General features: G+C 39.7%; 1 long non-coding RNA gene across 1 annotated transcript in view; it reads right to left on the bottom strand.

Moving 5' to 3' along the window:
* Positions 1-434: 434 nt before the first annotated feature.
* Positions 435-8,300, bottom strand: part of LOC140705357 (uncharacterized) — a 105,456-nt gene continuing 97,590 nt past the window's right edge. The window contains exon 3 of the long non-coding RNA XR_012084756.2: positions 435-655. This is a non-coding gene — a long non-coding RNA (uncharacterized LOC140705357). The remainder of the gene's footprint in view (positions 656-8,300) is intronic.

Genomic DNA, 8,300 nt, shown 5'->3' with positions numbered 1-8,300 from the left:
GGACGTGAATCAGAAGACAGAAAAATAATGAATGAGAAGGATTAGGCCAATTTTTAAAAAGTTGCCATATTCTCAGCCCCATCTCTCTTTCTCCCCCTATGCTCTTTAAGGAGAGGACACAGAATCTGTGAATGAAAGGAGAGGGTAACTTTTCTAGCTGTTCAAGCCCTCCTTTCTTAGTGCTACTTCAATCCTGAAAAGTTTCTCTTCAATCAGAGTGTTTTCTGGGCATTTACAGGGTAATGTGTGACTTCCAAAAACAATTTCCGTGATTCCATTGACTGAAATCTATCTAGCCCTTCATCCATTTATCTGTCTGCCTATGACTTAGTCACAGAAGTCGTCACTAGGAAACTATACTTGCAGATGGCCGTTCACCCAAAATAATTATCATATGCTCTGTTGGAGAATACATTTCATTGGGAAAAAGAACATTTAATTCAACCAGACATTTAATTTGATTCTTCCTTTTTTTCCCCTCTCCTTTTGCTTGTGGTTCAATTTTACAACTTCCAGAGATGGGAAAAAAGTGAAAGCAACTGCTTAATCTTTCTCCTTCAGCTGTCTTCCAGCTCAACATTATCTCCTCCTCCTCCTCCTCTTCTTGACTTCTCCTTCCATTCAGCTCTCTTCCTCCTCCTCCTCCTCATTGTTCCTGTCATGAAAGAAACGGTGGTCTTTACTACTGTGTTCATATTATTATTTATCCAGGTAAAAATATGAGAAACATCACAGAAATCTCCATAATGTTAGCCTCAGTTTCCCCAGATTCTCATGACAGAAGGAATGAAAGAGAAAACTGGCAGCTAGGAACTCTGGCAGCAAGACGCCAGCAGCACAGTGTTGCCAACACCTATTTTAAGTACATTGCATTCTCTTTCTTCCTGTCACAATGGAGCAGCATCTGTGAGAGGTGTGGATGTTCTATAACTGGGTAAAGAAAGCATTTAAGGTGAAGGACACTCTTTGAGGAACGTCCAGATGGTCAAAGGAGATAACAATTATGGGCAGATAAATTACCTTGAAAATTATGATTACTTTGAGATTTTGTGTTTGGGTTTTTTGTTTGTTTGTTTTTCTTTTAGAATGCATAATGCTTTCAATATATGCAGTCCCACAGCCAGCATTTTAAATGACAAATGTTTTTCTCCTCTCCAAACAAGGTTTGCAGTACAGCCTAGACCTGTGAATGTTTCCATGACTGTAAATCACAATGACTGAAAACAGAACAGTTCTGTTGGATCAAATCAAGAGTCAATCAGCAGGATGTGACCAAGACATTTTGCTGCCTTAGCAAATGACTTCAGCAGTCCACTTGCTTCCTAAGAACTTGGGGCTATTATTGGGATCATGATGGATATTCTCTGGAAAAGGAAAAAGTGTAGCTACATTCTTCCCTTTCCCAGAGTCCATTCTTAGCACTTGTAGCTCTCCTTGTAAATAAGCCATCTGTCATTTGCTCTGGCAGTAGCCATCTTGAAATCAGCAGCCACTACAGCTAGTGCTAGGCTGAAGATTTCAATAAAGCTAAATAAATAAAGACATGTGACTTGATGAATAGAGAGCACCTGGTTACAGAAGGTGCCTTCATCCAGTAATTGGAAAAGAATCTATTGGAGTGGCTTCAGAAATTACAAAACCTGCATTTTGCATAATAGACAACCCAAAGTGAATAAAACACCTCAAAACAGAGAAATACCTCAGAGTTCGAACAACTTTGTGTGCAATGAGCCACGACACAAAAAAGGACATTGTCACATCTTTATGCTACGTTCATCAAATTTATAGCTGGAAAGGCTAATGTTGGCATACCTACAGTAGTGGCAGGGTGGGATAAGAGGAGGAAACAGAAACCTTTATTACAACATCTGCTAAAGTGAGAGGGAAATAGTGGCATATACAAGTGCCAGTGAAATTTTTCCACATGTGGCCTTTTCCTCTCTCTTCTGTTGTAGAAGGTATACAGAGGTATATCTGATGGGACTATCAAAACATTCATGAATTCTGCCTTAAAATATTTGAGTTAATGTCTTGTTGGGGTTATGCTGCGTGGAATGGAAGTTTCAGGTATCTCTACAGCTATTTGAAAAGGTGTATGTAGGGTTCCTGTTGCGTGTCCAACTGGGCAGGCATCATGCACCTCCCCACATAGTCATGGTCACTTCCAATACTTCTGTTGCACGCATGTTAATCCCAGTAGAAAATGGTATTATATCAGGTGTCTTCTTTCATTTTGTGGTCTCATACCCACTATCTGTTTCTATCCATCCAGGGCAACTTAGAAGGATGAATATTCCACAAAAGACCTGTTTCATGGTAGTTGCAGCTTGACTTATGTTTATACCACTGGAAACCACTGGAAACCTTACAGCTCAATATTGGTTAAAACACTTTGGAGAACTGTGTTTGCAGAGCAACTTAGCCACCATGACAAACTGCAGATAGTTTCAAAGTTAGACAGCTGTATAGCTCTCCTTGTTCACATATGTTAAAAAGGGTGAGCCAGAGATCAACTCTGATCAACAAAACTCATTCCAATTAAATTTAATTCAATGGACTACTCTATTATGAAGCTGAGAAAGTATGTTGAGAAACTGCTGCCTCATGGAGATTCAATGGAATGTGGGCAGAACTGTCATGTATTTCTTGCTATGTCACATGATGAAGTCAAAGAATAAAGGCACATGGCATACATGGGGACATTGGTGAGGGCACTAGCATGTGTCATCTATGATAGATTCCTGCCAAACACGTTCTTAAACTAATTTATCATCCACTTCCAGTAATTATCAACATCCAGGAATTTTGTTGGGCACTCCAATTGGTCAGCCTCCATGAGGCAGCAGTTTCTCAACATATACTAAGTAATGGAAATGTAACTGTGAAAAAGTGCAATGGTATTTCAAAGGTGTTGATATTAGTAGGTGTTATGGCTATTGCCCTTGACTTGAACGCATGGGCAACAGTATGGATGGAAAGGCAAGAGAAGAATTATAGAGATACTGTATACTGTATGTTTCCCCATTCTACAGAGGCACTTTGGTCTGCCCAGAGAATTCTTCCATAGACTTTTTCACTCATCCCTAGTCAAGCATGATCTCTCATGCCAGGCAGTCTGCTGGCAATTTATACACCTATTTTCTGAATCATACATGCAGCGAGGATTAATTTCCTAGAAAATATGAAGATATAATTCTGCTCTTGAGGCAACTGTGTATTTAAATTCACAAAGGGAGTTAGCATATTCGAAAGCAGTATATAGAAGAGAAATAGTTATGTAAAAAGAGCTAAAATGTCTTCAAAGCTTCCTCACAGCTGGAAAGCTCAGCTGAATAATCCTAAAGATTCTTCTCTCCTAGTAAAATCTAAGAAAAAGAAATAATTTGAAAGAACAGTGGCTTCTGCTCTGCAAAGAAACAACTGGGTTTAAGTCACAAAGAGGCTCAAATTCCTCATAGACACTCTCACACAATATACATGTAATTTCACAATATAAACATCTGAACAGCTCTTTTCCAGGTGGATACTGGTACCTGGAAAGGATTTTTAGGAATTTTTTTACTGGACTTACATTTAAAGAGGGGCTCCCATTGTGGTGTGGTGGACAGAGTGACAGACTAGGATTCTGGAGAACAGGATGTGAATCCTCACTTGGCCATGTAAACTCACTGGGGGAGTGGAATTGGTAAAAACACTCCTTAAATGTCTTGCTCACTTTGAAAGCCATATTAAAATTGCTATAAACTGGTCCCAACTTGACAACACAGATACATTGTTTAATAAGAGATGGCTGAGAAGTTTGTTTTGTTTTGTTTTGTTTAAAAATGCTCAAATCTGTTTCATTGTACATGGGGAATCCTTTCCAAATAAGAGGAAGTGTGGCTAAATTACTGAATTACTGACAATAGAGATGGGGATATTCATATACAAATATCCTCCCACCGGTGCAGATAGTGAGGGTCTGCCACTGCCACAAGTTCCACGGTGTCTTCCTATCTCTCTGTTGCTCACGATGGATTAGCCACTCTGCGACCTGGCAGAGAGGCTCGTCATCCCGCCTTTTGCCAGGAGTGGCTAATCCACTGCAAGCAACAGAGCAATAGGAAGACACCGTGGAGCTCACAGCAGCAGCAGAATCGTGAGTGGTCAGTCCAGCCCCAGGGGGCCGGACCCTCGTTATCTGCACTGTGGGGGGATATTCATATACAAATACCCCCATCTCTCACTGAAAGGTATCTCAGAGGTGGAAGAACAACACAAAGTAGAACAAAATGAAAAATTCAGTCCATTTAAAGGTAAAACCAGTTGCACTAAATACTTGAGATTAGCCTAGTCTTTGGAATTATTCCCTCTACCCTCAAAATGTCTTGAAAACTCTGGGATGGATATTCACTGAATTGAATCACTGGGTTGACTCTAAATATTATCATACTTAGAGATATGACAGCATACCCTTGCTGAGCCTAATTGTCATCAAAAACATCCTTATGGTTTAATCATAAAAGGATAGTGCTCTTGTGATGACCCATGAGGGCAGTGAATCAAAGAATAAGGGAAGCCATTGTCATCAGCAAGGTTCCACCCTCTTGGTCACCCTTTGGTTCCTCCTCCTGCTGTATCTCTTTCTCTTTTGATAGTACTGTTTGTGTAGCACGCTAAGCTAGTGTTCACCTGCTCCTCTCCTTTCAGACAATTAGTTTCCAAACAGGTTGTCCAACTGTTGGTTCTGGGAACCTTTGGTCCACATTGTCACAGTACTGAAATTTCTGGTACTGAAATGATTTATACACCATTTTGTACGTTCAACACAAAATGTGAATCTTCCTCGCCAATATCATTTTAAAGTTGCAACTAAATGAAATAACAGAACTAGGGAAGGGGTCTGCAGGAAATTATTCCCGAAACATGCTATTTTTTCCAAGCATTTTTATACATTATTTTCATCAATATACACATTTCATGTTCACTTTCTCATAATGTAAACATTTATGTATATATGTTTTTTTCATCAAAGAACTGTATTACAAACTTTAGAGAAATGTAAATATTGAAGGATACCTGCATTTTGGTATATAAGTGCAGGAAATTCATATTAAAATAAAAATGAATTAATCTCTCTCACACCTTATTCTGTGTCGCTTTGTGTCCTAACACAATTTTATGGTGATCAGGCAATGAAAAGACACTAGTGTCTTGCGTTGCCAGATCCAAGAGTGCCAGGTGACATCTCAAGGAATTGCTATGCTTTTCTGGATCTCCATGCAAGGAGAGAAGACTCAAGGCAAGTGATGCGTGAATAGGAACATTTGATTATTGTGTATGAGTTGGCGTTAAAGCCCGGGCACTTTTCTCTATTCAATCTCAGGCAACAGAGCTCACTAGCTCAGTCTGAAGATGTGTGTATATATATATTGGTGCGGGTGATAGGGTGAGCACCAAATTTAGAGAGGAGAAGCCTTCCAGGCCTACTTGCAGCAAAGGCAACCCCACCCAGACTTCTGTTAACATCCCATCTCATGGCCCCAGCTTTAGGCCCTGAAATCTCAGCAACAAAAGTCTGCTCACTTGGCAACCTTAAAATATCATATTCACCACCCTTCACTTGGTGGGCACAATGGCAAGATCGAGCTGTACACAGAGAGGAAAATAAGATGCACCAATTTTTATTTTTGCTTTATGGATAGAAACTGCAATATAAACGCTTAATAATCTAACTGAAACTCTACCACGTGTTTTCCCCTCCTACATAATGCATGAGATTCTCAACAGTAATCCTGAGAAACGTCAAAGCAATATTGTGTTGGGTGGAATCTTCTACAATAAATGAGCAAAGAGCAACAACAACCATCCACAAGCCTATTAACAGTTCTTCAGACAGGAATGCCAATGCTGTCTTTCTTGCAATGTAACTGATTTTTCTGTGTATTTCAAAGATGAGTCTCAGAATCACCAATCTATAAACTATTATTATCATGCAACTGCTTTGGAAAACATCAATGACAATCTTTGTTATTTTATGACAAGAAGAGTAGCAAACACAGGAGAGCTGACATGGATCTGTCTAAAAGGCCAAGGAAAATAATAGCAGGGTGTCTTAAGCCGCTTCCCATTTCTGGACTTTCTGTGTGACATCCACCTTTGTTGAAAAAGTTTCTAAAATGTTTACAGTCATCCCCCCCTTTCATTCTCAGGATTCTTGGGTCTATGGCTCAGAGTTGTTGTTTTGCTGCATGTAAGGTGTGACCTGTATCTAGTTACCTGTAGCAATTTGGAACTGGGAGGACACTAAGCTATAATATCACACTAAGAAGCAGCCATTAGTTCACGGCAGATCAAAAACGTGAGAGCAGGTTTGCAATACAAAGTTGTTGTCAGTATTAAAGCCCAGAGAAGACTTCTTAAGGTAACTCTCCCCATAGTTCTTTTCCAGAGCTGGAAGTGTGAGCAGCCAGAGGGGCTGCAGAGGAATGAAGAGATGGGTACTAGAAAGAGAAATGTGCTCACACATATCACAGTATTTGCAACCTTGGGCACAAAGAACACACAGCATCCTCAATAATAAACTCAAAACACCGTAAAAGGACATTCTAAAAAGACAACCCCACATATGCAGAAATCATTAAGATTTTCTTTTCATAGAGAAGGACAACTCTTGGGAGTGGAAGACAAATTTTGGCCCAGCACAAAGCAGGAATGGATATGGTTGAATGGTTCTAATATATTTCTGTGTAATTTTGCTAGAGTTCTTTGTCTGCCTGTTTGCAACCATTTTCACCATTCATCCTTCCTCTGGTCTTAAACCCTGCTTTAGAGGCATCATGTACTGGAGCTGAAACAGCTTTGTTTTAATCCAATTCCCTTCCCGGCTACCAGTGCAGTTCAAATACATGACTAGTGGGTTTAGATTAGATAAAGGCTGGTTCTGCTGGTAGAAGTCCTCCCTTCAGCATAGACCTGCCCATCGGCTGGCAGAATTACTCTGCCAGCAAAGATCTGCTGCTAGAGGAGTCAAAAAGGTTGGGGCAGACAATGGAAGAGTTGAGTCATGCCGGAGCAAAGCTTCCTTTGGTTCAACAACACAGTCACAGTTTCAGCACAGTGTCAGACCAGGGTGTGGGTAATGCTAACTACATTATCCCAGGACTAGGAGAGGTTTGGATGTCATGCACCTTCAGCTAGCCTAGTGTCACCCTATCTACTTTGAGTTTCACTCTAAGCCTATAAATGAGGTGGCCTATAGAGGCCATGATCAACACTTTTTTTTCCTGTTTATAAGGACTCTGAAGATTTGAATATGATGAGTGTTAGCTAATAATCTGAAATGCTGATATCTTTACACACTGACCTTCTCTGATTTTATGCTCCCTGTCCTGTCATCATACAGAGAACTGCCTTTGGTGCCATTTGTTCCTATCTTATTAATATTTTAATCTTTGTGTATTTATAGTTTATCATTATATATTTCATCTTTTTTTGTAAACCACGCAAAATAGTACTTTGCACTAATGGGGCAGTGTGTATATATATATATATATATATATATATATACATACACACACACACACACACACACACACACACACACACACACACACACACACACACACACACACACACACACACACACACACACACGTGTGTGTGTGTAGATAGATAGATAGATAGATAGATAGATAGATAGATAGATAGATAGATAGATAGATAGATGTAGATTTCTGGATGTTATATAACATGATTAATAATTAAATAACAATAATAATCTGTGAATAAAGAAACCAGGCTTTATGCACCAAAGAACTTGAGATCCAAACGTGTGTGTGTGTGTGTGTGTGTGTGTGTGTGTGTGTGTGTGTGTGTGTGTGTGTGTGTGTGTGTGTGTGTGTGTGTGTGTGTGTGTGTGTGTGTGTGTGTGTGTGTGTGTGTGTTATTTAGAAAGTAAGAAAGTAAGGCCTTCTGCATTTCCATTTCTATTCCCGAATTAATTTGGCTTCCAGCTGCAGAGTCATGTGTGCCTCTGTGTGTGTGCCTGTGCATTTTCCAGAGAAGACATTAAAAGAAGAAAGTAATGTGAAATTGATCAAGGACAGAAGCACAGAGGAAGTTCATCTAAGCTCCAGAAGCTACAATGGAAACACAATAATTGGCTACTTTCCTCTAGTCAGGCACACATGTGTCTTCCTTGAGTCAAATTCTACTTAGAAAGTTCATTTACACAAGATATGCTCATTTGTTACAGTAATGTGAGGAAAAGAAATGTTATCAGGTTAGTGTAAAGTAGTCCTTCTTACACTGTGGCCTGC

This window comes from Pogona vitticeps, chromosome 1, assembly GCF_051106095.1.
Source record: "Pogona vitticeps strain Pit_001003342236 chromosome 1, PviZW2.1, whole genome shotgun sequence".
Taxonomy (NCBI): Eukaryota; Metazoa; Chordata; class Lepidosauria; order Squamata; family Agamidae; genus Pogona; species Pogona vitticeps.
Note: the sequence above shows the minus strand (reverse complement) of the source record. Positions and strands in the feature narration are given on the sequence as shown.